The sequence below is a fragment of the Myodes glareolus genome, chromosome 1 (genome assembly GCF_982192425.1).
Source record: "Myodes glareolus chromosome 1, mMyoGla1.1, whole genome shotgun sequence".
Lineage (NCBI taxonomy): Eukaryota > Metazoa > Chordata > Mammalia > Rodentia > Cricetidae > Myodes > Myodes glareolus.
The window spans coordinates 77,111,206-77,132,168 of record NC_142026.1 but is presented as its reverse complement, the minus strand read 5'-3'; the positions used below and the strand labels follow the sequence as shown (position 1 = coordinate 77,132,168).

Here is a 20,963-nt window from a genome sequence, read left to right as displayed (position 1 = left end):
CAGTCTTCTTACCCTCCAAACTATTTCTCTAGTCCCTGGGAATAGCTGTAAAAACATTTACCTTTTTCAAAACTCCAAAAATTGATAATAATACCAATCACGGTGCATGTCTTTAATTGTAGCACTCAGGAGGCATAGGAATGAAGATCTCTGAGTCTGAGGTCATCCTGGGCTACATAGTGAGTTCCTGGACTGCCAGAACTACATAGACCCTGTATCAATAATAATGATGATGAAATTACTAATGTAAAAGAAATGTGACATAGTCTTTAGTTTTCCTTCTAAATGTACTGTACATCACAAAATTCATAGTTCTGAGGGTAATGGTAAAAATAAGAATGCTTCCTTGTCCCTGAGGGGCACAGTGACAGAAATGCTGCAGGTCCCTGAGTGGTGGCAGTGGGCAGAGGGCCATAAGGCCATGCTTCAGGTCCCTGAGTGGCAGCAGGCAGTGGGCAGGAGGTCCCAAAGGCAGCCAGTTCTGGGCAGGGAGCCACACAGCATGTAAGAAACAGAGACATAGATAGGCACACCATACAGAGTGAAGTTAGATCTTTATTTAGTGAGTTATGGAAGGGAGGGGGAAAGGGAAGGAGAATGGGGACAAGAAAAAAAAAACAGAAAGGGAGAGGGAGTAGGCAGGACTTGCTTCTTAAGAGAGAACAGACCATTACACTGAGAAACCATAAAAAAGTATACCATATATAATCCCTATGTCTTATTGTTCATTGGAAATTACAGTCACGAAATGCATTGAATTTGTAAAGTCCTATATCCACAAAAGAAAACACAAAATGCTCTAATAAAGTCTCATTTTTTTGTTCATTTTCAAAATTCTTCATCCTGGTGTCACACTTTACAAATAGCAGAAGATAGAAACTATAAAGAGAGAAGCTGTGCATGTGACATTACAGGCATGACACAAACAGAAATCCCAAGCACTCTTGATGGTGGTGCCTGCCTTTGTTGAAATTTAGCAGAATCACTATATGGGGTAAATACTGGAATGAAGAGCTGTTTTCTAGAAGCACCCTGACCTTGAAGAATCCTTGAGGAAAACAGTGATTGTTTGCTGGAGGGACCTTGTAGCTATCCCATGACTTTGGTCACAAGATGCCTCGGGTACAACTGAGGCTCTTGTATTATTGTGCATTGCAAAGAATACATAATAAAGTGGAGTAGAGTCTTGGGGCATGTAAATTATATTAGGAACCTTGATATAAGGAAATACTTTGTGTAACTTTCAATAAATACACTTTTGTACAGCTGTTTTAGGTTCGATCCATCAGAAGAAGCTGGACCTTCCTGCTACCAAACTGCCCTTAAATTTCATCTTGGAATGCATTCTCCCTTCAACTATTTGGTGCACCCTGGCATTTTGTGAACAACGATATGGGGCATGAGAAAAGAATGGTTTGGGCACTTCAAGACTGGAGATAACATATGCCCAAAGTAGTAGGCAAGAATCCAGGGTAGGGCTAGAACATGTAGAACTTAAAATCTCCATCTCAGGAGCAGCAACAAATAATATGGGTCTTGAGACAAAGGATAAAAGCAGGAAAGAGAATCTTTCCAGTAGAGTAATGGGGGGGGGGGGAAGGGAAGTTTTAAAAAGGTATCTCCACAATAGAGAAAGGTGAAGGAAAGAAAATAAAAAAGAAAATTAATGAAAAAAGGAGAAATGACTCATTTTTCCCAATAGAAAAGGAAAAATGTGGCATCGAGTCCTAGAAAAGAAAAGACCCCCATAACAAAAAATAAAAAAGGGAACAAAGCCCCTTCCCAGTAGAAATAGAGAAATAAATTAAGAATTTTTGACTCTCAGCTCTCCGGCTGCATTCTGTCTGTCATTTCAGGATCAGCCTGCCAGCAGAGAGCAGGGGCATCTGAATTACAAAAAATAACTGGCAGAACTTCCCTGCTGAACCCTGAGCAAGCTTAGAATTGTCTTTTTTATAATCTTAATTTTGGTTAAAATATTTTTTGTTTTTCCCTTAAGAGTGAGAATAACTCAATATTAAAGATTCCTTAATGGGAAATGTTTTTTGTTTTTCTCTAGTAATAAGAATAACTCATCAATGGTCCCTTCATGATAGAAAGAAAAAATTAAAACAAGCCCAACTTCTAGTAAAAAAATGATTATACATAAGACATAAAGTACGAAGTCAATGCTGTTTGAATTACCAGAGGTGTTAGTCACTGGTTGTATGGAGGATATTCTCTTCTCTTAATTGTCTAATGAATGATTACTATTTATAATAAATTAACTGAAGAGTCCAAGAATAAGAAAATAAAAATGTAGATTCCAGAAATAGGAATGTAGAAATAAAGAAATATAAAGTTGTAAGCCTAGGAGAATAAGAACAGACTGTCGGTTGCTTTCTCAGCAGCTTGAGGATTAACTATTAACAACTGTGGGTTATTTCATGTTACAACCCATAGCTCTATTTACAAGGCCAAAGCATCTCTCTGCAAACTGAGAGCTAGCCTACAGATATGAGCTGAGTCAACTTTTAGGAAATAGATATATGACCTCTGGGTTATGCATTTTCCCTGCTATGTGAAACTGGCAGCATCAAAGGAAAGACCACAGGGCTTCAGTAAACATCACCTAAAAGTACCAGGGAAGACAATAGATTAAGTGCAAACTCTAATTTAACTAAAATACTCTGTTAATAGAGATTGTAAAATGAGTCAATCTTGGCAGTCCTATCCAGACACAGAAAAAGCAAGATGTGAGTACATTGCTGAAAAAGGTACTGAGCCATGTGGCTAACACAGATAAGAATAATGGGCTAATGTAAGTTATAAGAGTTAATAAGAAGCCTGAGCTAATGGGCCAATCAGTTTATGATTAATGCAGACCTCTTTGTGATTTCTTTGGGAGTTAACAACTGCGGGAACCAGGTAGGACAGGAAACCTCAGTCAAAAAATAGTGCCCAACGTGTGAACAACTGCATCCACATAAAGCCTGAAAGAGCTTGGGAAGTCATTCTAGAAAGAAAAGAATAGAGTAAAGCATGGCTTATTGATAGCAGCATTTTCTCTGGTGGGCTCTGCTTGCTAGAGGCAAGTGCTCTCATTTAAGAAAGGCTTCCTGACTCAGCTTTAGCTGCAAAACCTTGCAGCTCTTTAAAGAGGTTCTGCCACAGAACACTTAAATGGTGTTGATGAAAAGCTGACCGCATGCTTTCTGTTGGTGGCAGGAATCTTGAAATGCCATAGAGTCATGGCAATAAACATGGCTCTGGCAGGTACCTCAGTCTTGAGGCTGGAATCTCAGAAAGCAAAGAAATGGGCTGGATCCAGCCGTCAAAGCCACAGCTTTAATCCTACGCATATTGCTTAGCAAATTAAAGACTCATGTGGTCAGAGAAAAGAAGAGATATACAGTAAAGAGAGATTCAAAGACAAAGAAAACCTCTAAATGTTTTACAGTGTGTTAAAAATACATACAAGCTTGGGAAAGTAAAGAAAGAGATTAAAATCCTTAAAATAAAAAAAGAGTAGTTGGGTGTGGTGACAAATGACTTCAATCCCAACGTGGGAAACAGAAGAAGGCAGACCTCTGTGAATTCAAGGAGTGGTATTACAAGCCTTTAATCCCAATGCTTGAGAGACAAAGGCAGTCAGATCTCTATAAATTCAAGGTTTGGTGGCACACACCTTTAATCTCAGCAAATGGGAGGCAGAAGCAGGTAGATCTCTGTAAATTCAAAGACAGAGGGTCTACAGAGGGAGATCCAGGACAGCCAAAGATACACACAGAACCAGTTTCAAAAAGCCAAAAGTAAAAAGTGAAAATAAAAGAAGTAGAGGTTAAAATAAAGCCATGTGAAGATAAAATATATATACAGAGAGTTTGGATACTATATGTTATTATGCTCTGTTGAAATTGTTTGAATGCTGAGGAAGGAGCAACAACTGCTAAAAGATATTTACTTATGACTGCTGCTGAATTAATCCAAGATAGGTTTTTTTAAAAAATAACTTGACTTCAAAATTAAAGTCAAAAGATATGATATTTGGAGAAGAGGATTTGTTTTTGTTTCCACAGGAAATGAGAAGCTGTAAATTCATTCTGAGTTCAGGAAAATCATGTTTGATCAAGGAAGATCACCTGAGAAATCTTCAGTAGGAACAAATGGCCCAGATGTCTGAGTTCTACATCCAGAACAGATTCAAGATGCTACCTGAGATGATGAAGCCGCACAGGATACTCCAGTTAGGACTTGATCATAATTCTAAATTTTCTTTAGGCCCCCATAAGATTATCAGCACACCCAACCAGCAGAAAGTAGTCTGGAAAACTATACCCACATTTCCAAAACATAGACTATGGATATTTTTCTTTGGTTAAAAAAAAAAAAAAGACGGGGAAGTGGTGGACAGTGGTCTGTATTCTGTCAATTATGTTTTAAATAAATACTGATTGGCCAGTATCCAGGAAGTATAGGCAGGGCTACTAGAAAGGAAGTGGAGGTGGGTCAATGAGAACATAAGAATTCTGGGAAGAGGGAAGCCACCTCTGCAGTCCTGTCTAGACACAGAAGAAGCAAGATGTGACTACTTTGCTGAAAAAGGTACTAAGCCATGTGGCTAACAGATAAAAATAATGGGCTAATGTATAAGAGTTAATAAGAAGCCTTAGCTAATGGGCCAATTAGCTTATGATTAATGTAAAAAACTAAGGCCCTCTGTATCTAAATTTTACTTTGAGATTGTAAATTCCTTTGTTCAGATCTAATACTTGGTGCCCCTACTATAAAAGGATGGGTTCAGAAACCAGCCTCTGCCACAGCCTAACAAACACTATCTCTGGCAGTGGTGTCAGCTAGCTGATAAACTGATGTACCCCACAGTAATTTTTTATTTTTATTTTTAAGTTTGCTTCTGGTTTTCCTGAAATCTGGTTTCTGGAATAAAGTTGACTTCTGGTTTATTAGACTTTGGTGGTCTGTCCCCATCTTTGTGTGACCCCCATGGACCCAACAGAACTTAAAACAAAATTCATGATTTAAAACTATAATATTGGGTATGCTCTTATTTGTTTATTATTACTAAGAATATGGTTCTGCTCTTTAAGTTCCTTTCTGGAAATTATTGCTTAAGTTCTATAAAAATGTAACACCTAAGACAGTAGGTTATAACTTATTAAATAATGTCATTAGTAAGGTAAAAGTTCATAAAAATTAATTTCTTACTGAAAAAAAGAGCCTTTAGTAACTCTTTAGGAAATATCAACAATAAATACCTGTAACATGAAGGGCTTGCTTGTTGGGATTTCTATCCTGCCCTATACCCCACAGCCATCAACCCAAAAAAAAATCACACAGAGAACTCCATAAGATTATAAACTGATTGGCCCATTAGCTCAGGCTACTTATTAGCTCTTATAATTTATGTTAGCACATTATTTTTATCTATGTTAGCCACATGGCTCAGTACCTTTTTCAGCGGGGCAGCTTACACATTGCCTCTCTGGTGGTCTGGGCAGAACTGGTGAGGACTGGGCTTCTTCCTTCCCAGCATTCTCCTGTTCTACTTCCTGTCTGGGTTACCCACCTATACTTCTTGCCTGGTGAATCAGTGTTTATTTAAAACATGATTGACAGAATATAGACAATTCTCCCACACCACTTAACCCTCTTTTTTAAGGAAAAAAAAAAAACAAAGGAAAATACCCATAGTTCATTTTTGGGAATGTGGGCGTAGTATTCCAGGCTACTTCCTGCTGTTTGGGGGCGCTGATAATCTTGTGTGTAGAGAACTGCATGGAGCCGCACCTAAAAGATGGAGCCAGCTTCCGCCTTCCGCGATCCCAAAAGCGAGTGCTCTCAGTGGTAAACAGCACCTTATTTGGCTAAGGCCAGGATCACGTGATGATCGTAAGCTGCTTGCGTATAAGTGGACCTATGGACAGTGTCCATGTGGCGATCCAGGATTGGCTGCCCAGGGCTACTTAAGGGCTGGGAGGAGCTTGCCCGGGGAGAGAAACTATTGTAACAAGGTCCTGAGTAAACTGCTTGCAGGAAGAGCTCCGGTGTTGCATCTTCCTTGCTGGTCGAGGTGGTCGTGACAAGTGGTGGCCCTTACAGGGAATCTCCTCTCCTCTCCCTGGAGCCCAGAACTTGCAGCAGTCAGGGGGTGCACCGGTAAGTCCTCAAGGTAAGATTGGGGATCCGCGACCAAAGCATGTTATTTGCTCTTGCCTGTAAACAAAGGGAGAGTGGGGGAAGTAGAGCCGCGACTAGAGCGGACAAATCGAAAGTGAAAGCAAAGCCTACTACAGCGGATGGGCTACAAGTCTGTAGAGCACATTCAGTTCACTAGCCCGATGAACTGAAAGTAAAATTGCTGGATACTGTTGATGGATTACTACTTGCCCTTAGCAGCTTGGGTACTCTTGAATACAGTGTTCTGGTTCATCATTTTTACTTATTGCCGTAGGGAGTGTATTGAGAATCCTCAGTGAATAGACATAGGGAATTCTTCTCACCCAATTTTTCTGGCTTTGAACGAGCTGCTTCGTTCAAAAAATCTAAAACTTATGAAAAGTACCTTAGGGAGGTTCATGGAGGAATGTGATACCACTGCACCTTGGTTTGCAGTCTCCGGGAAGCTTACGACTCCGTCAAGGGAAAAGATAGGTAGAGACCTTGAGTTTGCTGCAGAACAGGGAATGCTTCAGGCTGGAGTAAGACCTATCTTTTTACCAAGCCTTAAGGTGATAATCACATTGAATTGCAAATTCAAACGTGTAGAGAACTGACTCTACTAAGGGGGGAAATTAGTGAAAAGCTGCCTCGAGGATCGAAAATGCAGTGAAGCAGTGGAAAATGGCCAAGCAGCCTTAGAGATATTACAGGAGGAACATTCAGAGAGGGCAGCTTCAGAAACGGCAGCCTCTAATGAGGCAAAGTCTGATGTGGCATCTGATACAGATTCAGGTAGAGGGAAGAAGGGCCCAGGAAAAGCAAAAGGGTCGATTATATCCTAGCCTGTCAGAATTGGAGGAATCAGACTCTTCTGTCTCCTCGAGCTCAGAGACAGGGCCAGACCCAGAGACACCAGACCCAGAGACAGAAATGGATGAAGATAGAGAAACCCTTAGAAAAGCATTAAAAAGAATGAAAATCTCCAAGAAAAAGGGAAACGGAGAGAAAAATAAGACATCTAAAGGCATGCACAGGACTGTAACCCCCTTCAGCTCCGCCCCCGTATCTGGAGGTTATAGGAGCAGAGGGAGGGATTTCTTTCAATCCTAAGGTATGGAGAGAAGTCAGGGCAGAAATGATGATGGCCTCAGCATTTCCTGTATTTCAGGATCCACAAGGCAATCGATTCCATGAGCCTTTGGATTTTAAGGTCATCAAGACATTGGCAGAATCTGTCCGGACTTATGGCACTACAGCCACCTTTATGGTGGCCCAAGTGAAAGCTCTACATAGATACGCCATGACTCCAGCTGATTGGATGAACCTAGCACGAGCATGTTTGTCCCCTGACCAGTATCTAGATTGGAAAGCTCTTTTAATTGAATTGGCCAATGCTCAGGCTGCAATAAATCTAGCAGCTGGAGGGGCACAAGCAGTCTGGGACACAGATATGTTGGTTGGACAAGACAGGTTTGCCAACCAGCAAAATGGATACCCTCCTCAAGTGTATGATCAGATTAATAACATTGCCACAAGAGCATGGAAGACCTTACCTAATAAAGGGGAGGTAATTGGTAATTTGACTAAGATCCTTCAAGGATCTATGGAGCCTTTTTCTGATTATGTGGCTAGGATGATAGAAGTGGCAGGAAAGATCTTTAGTGACCCGGACACCGCTATGCCATTTGTCAAGCAGCTAGTGTATGAACAATGAACCCAGGAGTGCAGAGTGGCTATCACCCCATATAAAAATAGAGGATTAGACGTCTGGATGAGAGCATGTAGAGAATTAGGAGGTCCATTAACCAATACCGGACTGGCAGCCGCAGTACTTAGATTGAGCAAAAATGGGGGCAATGCACGAACTTACTTTCGATGTGGTAAGCCAGGCCACATTAAGCACAACTGCCCTCAAGGAGGAAATGCTCGGCAGGGGAATACCCAGAGACCAGGAATTAGCCAGAATCCAAATCCAGGGATATGCCCCAAATGCAAGAAAGGAAAGCATTGGGCCAATGAGTGCAGATCCATCAAGGATATCAACAGATGACCCCTCGAACCTAATGCTAGGTCAAAAAATGGACAGCGGGGCCCTCAGCCTCAGGGCCCTCAAATATATGGGGCAATGGAGGAGTAAGTACAGGAAGGGAAACTGGAGCAATGGCCGACATTCAGACACCCACAGAACCGCGGAGAGTCACTGAGGGTTCAGCAGGATTGAACCTCCGTGCCACCATCAGGCTCATATTAACCCCTCAAATGAGAATTCAAACGATAGACTCTGACTTTCAAGGCCCTCTCCAACCAGGCACATTAGGGTTATTGATAGGCAGGTCATCTACTACTTTGAGAGACCTATGGGTTTATCCCAGAATAATTGATCCAGACTATACAGGCATTGTTAAAATTATGGTGGAGTCACCCAAGGGTATTAGTGCCATATCTCTAGATGATCGAACTGCACAGCTTTAAGAACTTTAACATTTATCCTGCATATATTTTTAACACACTGTAAACCATTTAAAGGTTTTCTTCATCTTTGAATCTCTCTTTACTGTATATCTCTCTTTTTCTGACTACATGAGTCTTTATGGAGAGGATTAAAGTCATGGCTTTGACAGCTGGATCCAGCCCATTCCTTAGCTTTCCAGCCTCATGGCAGAGGTACCAGCTGTAGCCATGTTTATTGCCACAACTCTATGGTGTTTCAAGGTCCCTGCGAGCAAGCAAGCTGCAGCATTCTGCTCACAGACCACACTCAGTCGGACTGCCTGCATGAAAGAGTCAGAGATTGCCCTGGCAGGACGACCCAGAAAGCCAGCATTTTAAAACTGCGCAGCTTTTTTTTTTCTTGCTATGGCTGAAAACTGAGAAGCATGCGGTCAGCTTTTCCTCAACACTATGTAAGTGTTTTGTGGCAGGACCTCTTAAAAGAGCTACAGGGTTTTGCAGTTAAAGCTGAGACAGGAAGCCTCTCTTAGATGAGAGTACTTGCTTGTCTTCAGCTAGCAGAGCAGACCGGAGAAATTGCTGCTACCAAGAAAACATGCTTTACTCTATTCTTTTCCAAACTTTCTCGGGCTTTCTGTGGATGCAGTTATCCACATTGGGTGCCATCTCTAGCATGAGGGGCTTGCTTTTTGGTGTTTCTGTCCCACCCTATACCCCACAGCCAGCAAGTCCCAAAGAAAATCACACAGAGAACTCCATAAGATTATAAACTGATTGGCCCATTAGCTCAGGCTACTTATTAGCTCTTATAACTTATGTTAGCCCATTATTTTTATTTATGTTAGCCACATGACTCAGTACCTTTTTCAGTGGGGCAGCTTATACCTTGCCTGTCTGGTGGTCTGGGCAGAACTGGTGAGGACTGGGCTTCTTCCTTTCCAGCATTCTCCTGTTCTACTTCCTGTCTGATTTACCCACCTATACTTCCTGCTTGGTGAATCAGTGTTTATTTAAAACATGATTGACAGAATACAGACAATTCTCCCACACCAAATACACCCAAAGAAAAAGACTTTAGTTCATAAAAAGAAGTAAATGGATTCGTCCCAGGAGTGAAAAGAGGACCTCTTTCTGGGGCCTCCTCCATTCCATACTTATGCAAATAAATTAAGAATGGCTCCTTATACATCAGGATTAAAGTAGTTCAAATTTCATCATCTGTTCAAAAATTAGAATTTCAAGCAGTTCTTTGAATATTATTAAATTTTCCTGAAGTTCACAATATAATTACTGATTCTCAATATGTAGAAAGAGTTGTTTATATGTAGAAACTGCTGAACTTGTTCACAATACAATAGACAATTAGAGACAGAAATCACATATTGTATGAAAGTCATATTCACTCTCATAATAGATATTCAGGACCACTGGCATAAGGTCCTGACATAAGGTAATGATTAAATACCTTATGAATAGTAAATGTGTTAGAAGCACTGAAATTTCATGAAATACATCACATTAACAGTAAAAGCTTTAAAAACATTTCTAAGTGGCATGGCAAAAAGCTTGAGAACTTTAAAAATTGTCCTATCTGTTTCTTATATAATCAGATTCCTTTACCTGTAGTCAGTAATCATAAAACTGAACAAAGAAATTAAATTTGGAATATGAATTTTCTCAAAACAGAATTTGGAAAGCTAAAATATATACATCATAAAATTGATACTTAGCCTGGGTGAAAGTTGACAACTGCCTTAAGCTCTGAAAAGGCACATTTTATAATTATACATTTATCATAAATGATGACTTATTAAAATACCATTACAAATTAAAACTGATAATGCATCTGTTCATGTTTCTAATAAAATGACATAATTTTTACATAATATATGATAAAACATTACAGGTACTCTCATAATATACTACAGGACAAGCAATTGTTGAAAAATCTAATCATACATTAAAAGAGATGCTTTTAAAACAAATATGGGGAAAGATAATGACTTGTTGACAGAGATTTCTGTCCCACCTGGTCCTTCAGTTATTCATTCGCATGGAAATCACACAGAGATCGACATTAATCATAAACTGATTGGCCTAGTAGCTCAGGCTTCTTTTTATTTTTATAATTAGTGACTTTATTTTTATTTTGGGGAAGCTTTTATTTTTATTGACCTCTAATTTTTCTCTGCTCCCTCCCTACCTCTCCTCTCCCCACTTCAATCCTACCAAAGATCCCCAAGGACCCCATGCTCCCAATTTACACAAGAGATCTTGTCTTTTTCTATTTCCCATGCAGATAAGATCTATGGAAGTCTCTCTTAGTGTCCTCGTTGTTGTCTGAGATCTCTAGGATTGCTGGTTTTCTTTGCCTTATGTTTAAAACCACCTATAAGTGTGTACATGTGATAATTGTCTTTCTGTGTCTGGGTTACCTCGCTCAAAATAATGTTTTCTAGCTCTATCCATTTTCCTGAAAAATTCAAGCTGTCATTATTTTTTTCTGTTGTGTAGTACTCCATTGTGTAAATGTACATTTTCCTTATCATTCTTTGGTCAAGGGACATTTAGGCTGTTTCCATGTTCTGGCTATGACAAACAAAGCTGATATGAACATAGTTGAGCACACGTCCTTGTGGCACGATTGAGCATGCTTTGGATATTTACCCAAAAGTGGTATTGCTGGGAATTGAGGAAAGTTGCTTCCTAATTTTCTGAGAAATTGCCACACTGACATCCAAAGGTGTTGTATCAGCTTGCATTCCCACACGTGATGCAAGAGTGTTCCCTTTATACCACTTCCTGTCCAGAATAAGTTGTCATCAGTGTTTTTGATCTTGGCCATTCTTACAGGTATAAGGTGGAATCTCAGAGTTGTTTTGATTTGCATTTCTCTGATAACTAAGGATGGTGTACATTTTCTTAAGTATCTTTCAGCCAGTTTAGATTCTTCCATTGGGAGTTCTCTGTTTAGGTCTGCACTCCATTTTTTAATTGAATTATGTGTTCTTTTAGGACCAATTTGTTGAGTTCTTTGTGTATTTTGGAGATTAGACCTCTGTCTGATGTGGGGTTAGTGAAGATCTTTTCTAATTCTGTAGGCTGTCGTTTTGTCTTGTTGACTGTGTCCTTAGCTTTACAGAAGCTTTTCAGTTTCAGGATATCACATTTATTAATTGTTTCTCTCAGTGTCTGTGCTTCTGGAGTTATATTTAGGAAGTGGTCTCCTGTGCCAATGCATCCAAGTGTATTTCCCACTTTCTCTTCTCTAAGGTTCAGTGTGGCTGACTTTATGTTGAGGTCTTTCATTTATTTGGATTTGAGTTTCCTACATGGTGATAGATATGGGTCTATTTTCATTCTTCTACATTTTGATATTGAGTATGCCAGTACCATTTGTCAAATATGCTTTATTTCTTCCATTTTATACTTTTTTCTTCCTTGTCAAAAATCAGGTGTTCAAAGATGTGTGGATTCATATCTGGGTCTTCTATTTGATTCCATTGGTCCTCCTGTCTGTTCTTATGCCAATACCAGGCTGTTTTCAGTACTGTAGCTATGTAGTAGAGTTTGAAGTCAGGGATTGTGATGCCTCCAGAAGTTCTTTCATTGTACAGGATTGTTTTGGCCATCTTGGGTTTTTTTGCTTTTCCATATGAAGTTGAGTACCATTCTTTTGAGGTGTTTGAAGAATTTTATTGGGATTTTGATGGGTATTGCGTTGAATCTGTAGATTGCTTTTGGTAAGATTCCCATTTTTTTTTCTCAAAGTTTATTAAAATACAAAAGTCTCCATTTCCGCCCCTCCTCCCAACCCCCTCCCACTTCCCCCACTCCCTTCCCTCCTCCCTCTCAACGTAAGCAAGGAAGGCAAGATCAGAGGGAACCTTCATCCGACAATGGATGGCGATACAGACGGAGACCCACATTGGAGCACTGGACGGAGTCCCCCAAGGTCAAAAAGAGGAGCAGAAGGAGGAAGAACATGAAAAAGGAAATCAGGACCGCAAGGGGTGCGATCACCCATTTTTTTGTGGTTTTTCAAGACAAGGTTTCTCCGTAGCTTTGGAGCCTGTCCTGGAGCTAGCTCTTGTAGACCAGGCTGACCTCAAACTCACGGAGATCCGCTTGCCTCTGCTTCCTGAGTGCTGGAATTAACAGCATGCACCACCACCGCCCGGCCTAAGATTGCCATTTTACTATGTTGATTCTGCCTACCCTCTACTTTCTGAAGTCTTCAATTTCTTTCTTCAAAGATTTAAAGTTCTTGTCATACAAGTCTTTCACTTGTTTGGTTAGAGTTACTCTGAGATATTTTATCCGAGTTGTGGCTATTTTGAAGGGTGTTGATTCTCTGATTTTTTCCCCAGCCCTTTTATCATCTGTGCACAGGAGGGCTACTGATCTTTTTGAGTTAGTCTTGTATTCTGCTACATTATTGAAATTATTAATGAGTTGTAGAAGTTCCTTGGTAGAATTTTTGGGATTGCTTATGTAAACAGTGAGAGTTTGACTTCTTCTTTTCCAATTTGTGTCCCCTTGATCTCCTTTTGATGTCTTATTGCTCTAGCTAGCACCTCAAGAATATTGAATAGATATGGAAAGAGTGGACAACCTTGTCTTGTTCCTGAGTTCAGTGGAATTGCTGGGAGTTTCTCTCCATTTAGTTTGATGTTGGCTGTCGGCTTCCTGTAAATTGCCTTTATTAGTTACATTACACTTTCAAGAAAATGTTCAATCTATCTCAATGTGGTTATTAAAAACACTGTAGAAGCTAAATCATGCATTTTGAAATTCAAGGATTTTGAAGTATCTCCCATGCATTCTCCGTCTCTCTGCACACATTAGTGCTCACACACATGCACGCACATGCACACACATACACACACACTCACACATATTTGTATTGCCCCAAAATGTTTAAGGGAGAACAAGAGCTTTACATATTATTCATATTTTGTTTGTTTAATAAAATATTGTGATCATATTTTATGAAGCTATGTTTAAATATTAGTTAGCTAGCTATGGTCAAAATCTGTACTATATGTTTCCAAAACATAAATAACGATGATGTTTCCAGTGGATGATTGACATGGTCTTTGGAATTTCAGTTAAAGTTGAGCAACAGTGTTAATTCCCTTCTGTAAAATATGTTTTATTACTATTGGTTAATAAAGAAGCTGTTTTGGCCTATAGCAGGAAAGAATATAGCTAGGTGGGAAATCCAAGCAAAGATAAAAGAAAAAAGGAGGTGGAGTCTGGGAGATGCCAGCAGCTGCCAGACAAGCAAGATGTGAGGTAACAAGCCATAAGCCTCATGGCAAAATTGTACAATAAAATAATAGAACTGGGTAATTTAAAAGTAAGAACAACACTAAAGTCACACAAAGAAACCATGTCTTGGAAAATCAAAAAAAGTAAAGAAAAGAAAAAAAAAGAAAGGAAGGAAGGAAGGAAGGAAGAAGCAAGAGCTACTTAGTAGTAATCCCGAGTGCTGGGATTAAAGGCGTGCGCCTGGCCAAATTTTTATAATTAATAAGTCTCAGAGTGTATATTCAGGAACTGGTAGACAGGAAAGAAACCTCTAGTTAAAACTGGCATGAAAACCTGAGGCTTTTGAATTTCCATCATGCCCAAGAAAACTAAGAAAAAGAAAGTTTCTGAATGCACAGACACAAAGCCACACTGGGCTTCCTAGTTTCACAGTCCCATGCCAACAGCAGCGCAGTGACATGTTGCCTGCAAGATGGAGCCGGGCACCAGATGCCATAAACTCAGCTGCAGGTTTGTGCAGTTTCAAGCAGGTCAAACAGAGAGACCAAGCAGCTCCACACTATGTGGCTGATTTAGCTATTGCTGATACAGACAATGAAGTTTGTGGGTAGTAGCATTGCGGGGATGTTATACTTGTTGTTACTTCCACTTTAGAGAGCCTTAAAGGTTTTTGGCCTTTAAGACTTCCTTCCATGGTTCATTTAAAGATGCCACAAATAGCTAAAGGGTGGGGGGGAGACTACAAATCTGACAGTAAAGATTTGAGGGGTAACAATTCTACTCACACCAGGAATCATCCATCCATATTTCTTTATTCTTCTTTCTTCTCTCTTATTTCCATCAATTCTCCCTTGCTCTCTCTTGCTCTTTCTTCTACGTTGTTCTATACTGTACCTTGCTTGATCCATTACAAATGTTCCCAGTCATATATAAAACCAGCAAGTCCCCAGCCCTACCAGGTTCTAGGACTGGAATTCTTTTGCACTCTAGAAAATCAGATAAGGGTTTTCACACACACACACACACACACACAGAGAGAGAGAGAGAGAGAGAGAGAGAGAGAGAGAGAGAGATCTGTGGGAGTGGCTAGTACATGATGTCTGGTGAACTCCTTAATGAAGAAAATTAGTTAATAAAGGAATTAAATCATCAGGGGATTCTTGCAGGTGCAGGGGAGGGAAGGTAGGTTAGGGTGCTACATTATTAGGTGATAGATAAAAGAGCTAAAAGGTTTATTTTCAGTAAAATTGTGAATAGGGCACAGATTGTATTTTAAATCAGTGTGCCAATTCTTTTCTCCCAGTATGCATAGAGGCTGTGAGATAACTAGGCAACCTAGGGGAAGCTGATGACACTTAATCACCATTAAGCACATACACCAGACACTGTAGTTTCTACGGGCCTAGGTCTGGAGTTAGACTTACTGTTCTAAGTGAAGAAGTGACCCAGGCCTCTAAATTATCAGTTCTGGGCTATGCTGTTCTCAACTCATCTGATTGTGGGTGTTGTGGGGTAAAACCAGAGAAGCAGCTTGGACAGGTAGTAATTCTATGTCTTTGGAGATCTGTGAATATTTCAAGTGGGATGCTCAATGCCTGGACTCAAATGCCTGCTGATAAAGAGATACTGAAGACCACTGGAGATATCCAACCTTGTGGACAGAGCATCTAATGGATGTTTGAACATCCATTGGATGTTTACAGGCATCCATTGTTGCATTACCTAGACAGCAGCCTATAATCATACCAATATATATGTTTTATGTATTCTATTACTCTAGAGAACACTGATTAATACGCCATGAGACATACTCGCCCTCCAAAGTCCCAGGCCCTTCACCTCTTTTAATCTTTATACTGCCTCTTGTAATCTTTACACACCCTCTTCAAAAATGATCCTTTAGCCTAAGGTGTAGAAGTGTTTACAGATATATCCAGGGGGCCTGGGCTGCAAAACTCTACATTTTTATTACTTGTGGATTTTTGTACTTGTCTCCAACTGATGAAAAGAGATGTCTCCTGAATGAAGGGTGAAGACTAAGCTTACCTCTGGGCAAAAGGAGAAATGTTTAGATTTTTTAAGAGATTATGCTGGTTTAGTAAAGTAATTCCTCCAAGATTCATGTCTTCAACAGCACAAGAAGGTAGCTAGAATTTCAGTACCATTCATGGTGTCTGAACTTTGGTTAAGAGAGTTAACCAAACTCTTGGATTGGTTAAATCCAATGAAAGAGAGGTTGGCTACCACCAAGGCGTGCTTGCCACTATTGCATCCTTAGGACTATTGTGCTGGGATGACAACTGCTGTGGCTCATAGGCATAGCTGGCTAGAACTGCTGGTTGTTTCTCTTCTTTCAAACCTTGCATAGTGCTCCCATGAATACTATTCCTTGGGGAGCAATTTACTTTGAGACAAAGTCTCTATGTTCAGCTGTTCAAGAGTCACTATGTAGAGCTGACTGGCCTTGAACTCAGAGTTCTTCTTGCCCACGCCTCCTGAGGGTTGGGTTAAAAGGCTGACATGGCCTTTCCCAACTATATATTACTTTTGTTATTGTATCTTAGTGTTTAGCTTTGTTTTTTGAGACAGGGTTTTGCTGTGTAGCCTTGGCTGACCTGGAACCTACTCTGTATCACAGGTTGGACAGGAAATCCAACTGTCTCTGCCTCAATAGTGCTGGGATTAAAGGAGTGTGTCACTACTACCCAACCTGACAGTTACCCAAGGTAACTAAACAGCTTACTTGGCAGAAAAGAATAACCACCTGGATATCTTGTTCGTTCACATTAAAGACTTCTATTGCACTAAACTGACAACTCTAACTGAAAGAGATGAGTTTGCAGGTGCATATAACATACCCAATTTCCAAACATGAAATAAATCATGTGAACAGAAGTACAAGTAGCAATGAGACTGAAGCAAGAATAAAATGCCCCCTTAAATAAACATTAGGACCAGATTGACAGGATTCCATTAGAACTCCAAAGAACCGACAGCAAAGCCAACTAAAACGCTATTTGACGCGAAAAAGAAATATTTCCCGACTCTTAGTATTACCTGATATTAATCCAGATAAGCTGGGCATGATGGCACATGCCACATTATAGAGACAGAAGTAGATTGTTGGACTCTAGTGTTCAAACCGAGAAGGAGTCGCCCCCCAGAGACCACCTCATATACCACAGCTGATGCAAAAGCATGAGGATTTTATTAATTCTGTCATGACAGGGTCCCTCAGCATTCGGGAAGCCGAGAGACCTCGAATAGCTGGTACAGTCTACTTTTAAAGGAGAAGGCCCCATAGAAACAAGAGGGGTTATTCCTTGACCATTGTGATTGGATTATTCGAAAAGGGCTAATACCAATAATTGGCTGGAGAGCTATTGTCAGATCAGATGAGGTAAGAGGTCATTTTGACCCCGTTTCCCAGGGGACTGAGTCAAAATATACGTGTATGGGTAATTGTTCAGGAACTGAGTACGCGCATGTGTAGCTCTTAGGTTCCTTGGTTCCCAGGGGAGGAGGGGAAGCACTAAGGCACGGAGGCTGAGAGGGTTTGGAATTGTCAGAAATGGCTTCAGAATTGTCTTAAAGTCTTACAAGATGACTCTCAGTGAGTTCAACGCCACGCTGGTCTGCCAAGGGAGTTCCAGGACAACCAGAATTACACAAAGAAAACATTTTAAAAAACCAACAAAACAAAACAAACAAAAACCAACAGATAATGCTAACACCTGAAAGAAATTACAGTCTGCTGTGGTTATTTAAAATTTTCTCTGAGCAATGCAGGTTGGGGCACGCCTTTAAACGCAACTCTTTTCAGGCAGAGGGATCTCAGAGATTTCGAGGATAGCTTGTTCTATAAAGCTAGTTTCAAAATACATAGGATTACAGATAGAATCCCTGTCTCAAAAAAATCTATTACTGCCAGGTGGTGGTGACACACGCCTTTAATCCCAGTAGTGGGGAGGCTGAGGCAGGCGGGTCTATGTGAGTTCAAGGTCAGCCTTGTCTACAAGAGCTAGTTCCAGGAAAGGTTCTAAAGCTCTAGAGAAACCCTATCTCGAAATACAAACAAACAAACAAAAAACCTATTTTACACTCACAACCTCATATATGTATAATACAAGTACACTCTGTATATGTTTGTGTGTTCGCATCTCAAACACTGTCCACTCTCACCTTCTACTTCTCTACTGTCTTGGTCTATAATTCCAACTAATCTCTCTATTGTGTTCATCACTACTCATTTTTCTTGGGATCCACTGAAACTGATCAGAGACATCTGTAAGACTGTGAGTCTGGATCTGTGTGTTGGAGCCTGGTTGGGCTCAGCAGAGGAGATCTACAGCTAAATGCAGTGATTCTTCTCCTTCAATCCATCCATAGCTAACATTTGGGCCCTATCATCCTTCCATTTCCTACACTTGTTATATGATATTTTGCTTGTGTTCTGATAAATTAAGCTTGCCTGGAGATGAGAGGGTGGAGTTAGCCACTAGTTAACTATAGAAATCAGCTAGCGGAAGATCACACCTTTAAACCCAGCACTTGGGATGCTCGTGCCTTTAATCCCAGCACTCAGGAGGTGGAGACAGGAATACAAAGCAAGTGGAGACAGGATTCTAGTCCCCATTCAATCAGAGGATCGGAAGAAGTCAAAAGACACTGGTGACTGCTCCTTTGCGTCTCTGACCTTTCAGCATTTACTTCGGTATTTGACTCCAGGTATTTATTGATAATACTAATTAGGGTCATGCTTCATACACTGATTGTGGTCTAATGTGTGGTCAATGCAGGTAAATAGAATTGCTGTTGGTTACTGATTACAACAGTTGAATGGAGTATAGAGAATGACAAGTCTTATCTCTTCCTCCTCTTTTTCTTCTCATTTTCTTTCCTAGATCTCTTCATCAATGTTCCCAGAGCCATAGACAGGATGGTGTAACTGATGTTTTCAGGGCTGGAACCACATTCCTTACTTATTTTCTGCAACTGGGACAAGCAAGAATCTCTGCATTCGCCATTGCATTTTTTTTCTCCAAAGAATCTTTCTATATTTTATCATAAATCACCTTTAGCATGAATCACCCTAACTTGTTTCTGAGTTAGTAAAATGACAAAGCCACTATCTAGGGGTGAGATCAATACAGCTCAGGATAAACTCAACCCAGGGATGTTAGCAATGAACTGACTTCTAGACTTCTTGAGACACCAAATTCTTTTCAAAATTCAAGTTCATGTAATGTCTCTCTCCAAGGCACAATTGAAGTATTTGGTTTCGGCTTCTCGTGTTTGTATATTCGCGATGGAACGCTAGAATCTGAATTTAGCCTGTTAAGGTTTGGTGTTATGCTGAGTGATATTTTGTTTGTGTTCTGATAAATAAGGTTTGTGTGGAGATCTGAGGGCCAACCTAGGTATAGAGGACAAACAGAGGTGGTACCCACCATTAATACCAACTCTTGGAAGAAGAAAGCAGGGAGATCAGTAGTTCATCGACACCCTGGGCCACACGAAAACAGCTGGGCAATGGTGGTGCACGCCTTTAATCCCAGCACGAGGGAGGTGATGACGGGAATATAAGGCAGAAGGACATAAGATCTCGGTGCCATTCGGTCTGAGGATTCCTAGAGGTAAGAACTTTCTGGTGGTTGGCTGCTCAGCTTCTCTGGTCCTTCAACGTTCACTCCAGATATCTGGCGTTAGTAATTTGGGTCGCGCTTCAGGTGTAAGCATGTTGTTGACCAAGAGCCTACTACTAAAGTCGAGGTTAGGCTGTCTGTCTTTTATCTGGAGGGTTCAGAACTCACTGTGGGGTCAGACACCTGGATGCAGCGTCCTCCTAGGTCACTTCTGATCTAGGCAGACAGCAAGCATGTGAGGAGGCTGTGCAGAGCGGGTCCAGGGCAGCCTGACAGCTGAAGCTGTGTGGAAGGCAGCCTGAGAAGGCTTGGGTTTTACAGGTCTCTAATGGGACGGAACACCCGTCAATCAGAGAAGATTAGTTGAAAAGAATGTGGTGCAACTGGAAAATTAAAAGTGAGCCCCGTGGTAGGCGGGTTTGGGGGGCGGAGGGGGGAAACAGGTAACCGGAAGCGGAGGTATTTTGGGCGGGGACGGGAGGAGTAGCTGGGAGGAATCAAGCTGAAGTGACAGAAATTCCAGCATTCCCTGTTTCTCTAGGGGAATCCTGTGGTGCAGACCTGGGTGCGGAGGAGTCGGCGAGTGTCGCGGGGACGCGAATACTCCCCGGAGCCGAAGTGGCGGCGCTGGGCGGCCTGGGAAAGTCAGCAGCGCAGCGGCGGGAACCGCAGCCGGGTGGCCCTGGAACCTCCCAGGTCAGAAGCGCTGCGGGGCTGCGACCCAGGAGGGAAGGCACAAAGGGGTGCAAGCAGTTTCTCTGCTGTTCAGAAGGAAGTAGGCTATGAAGTTCTGGTGTGAATGTCTTACCCTTGTCTGAAACACCTGTTTGTGGTATTTTGATGACATTCACGTGGTCGTTGCTATTGGCCAGGTTCTGCATCTGCTACTGTTGTACTTTAGGCTGTTTTGTCAGTTTTCTCCTACTCCCATGATGCTGTTGTTTATGTGGCTTTTCAATGCCATTTGTTTTAGTTTGGTTTTTTGGTTTGGTTTTTGTTTGGTTGGTTGGTTGGTTGGTTGGTTGGTTTTTCGACACAGGGTTTCTCTGTAGCTTTGGAGCCTGTCCTGGAACTAGCCCTTGTAGACAAGGCTAGCCTCGAACTCACAGAGATCCGCCTGCCTCTGCCTCCTGAATGCTGGAATTAAAGGCCTGAGCCACCACCGCCTAGTCTGCAGTGTCATTTGTAATCACAGTAGGATAGCAACTTTTCCCTAGGGTTGCTCTGTACCCAGGGAATTTGTGTCAATATGAATTCTAGGTTTCTCTTTTTATATGAAATAATGTGTTAAATGTCATGGAGTTTGAACTGGTCACACAAACCATTTCCAGAAATATTGCATGTTTCACGATATTATGTTCACTTTCAGCTGTGTGAAACATCTTTCCATGTTCCAGTTAGTACAAGGATTTTTAATTTTGTTTTCACCCTCTT

At 41.0% G+C, this 20,963-nt stretch overlaps 1 protein-coding gene across 1 annotated transcript in view; it reads left to right on the top strand.

Moving 5' to 3' along the window:
* The first annotated feature begins 20,008 nt into the window (after positions 1 to 20,008).
* Positions 20,009 to 20,963, top strand: part of LOC125411853 (uncharacterized) — a 37,589-nt gene continuing 36,634 nt past the window's right edge. The window contains 1 exon segment of the mRNA XM_087896804.1: positions 20,009 to 20,225. The gene's annotated coding sequence lies outside the window, so the exon portion shown is untranslated.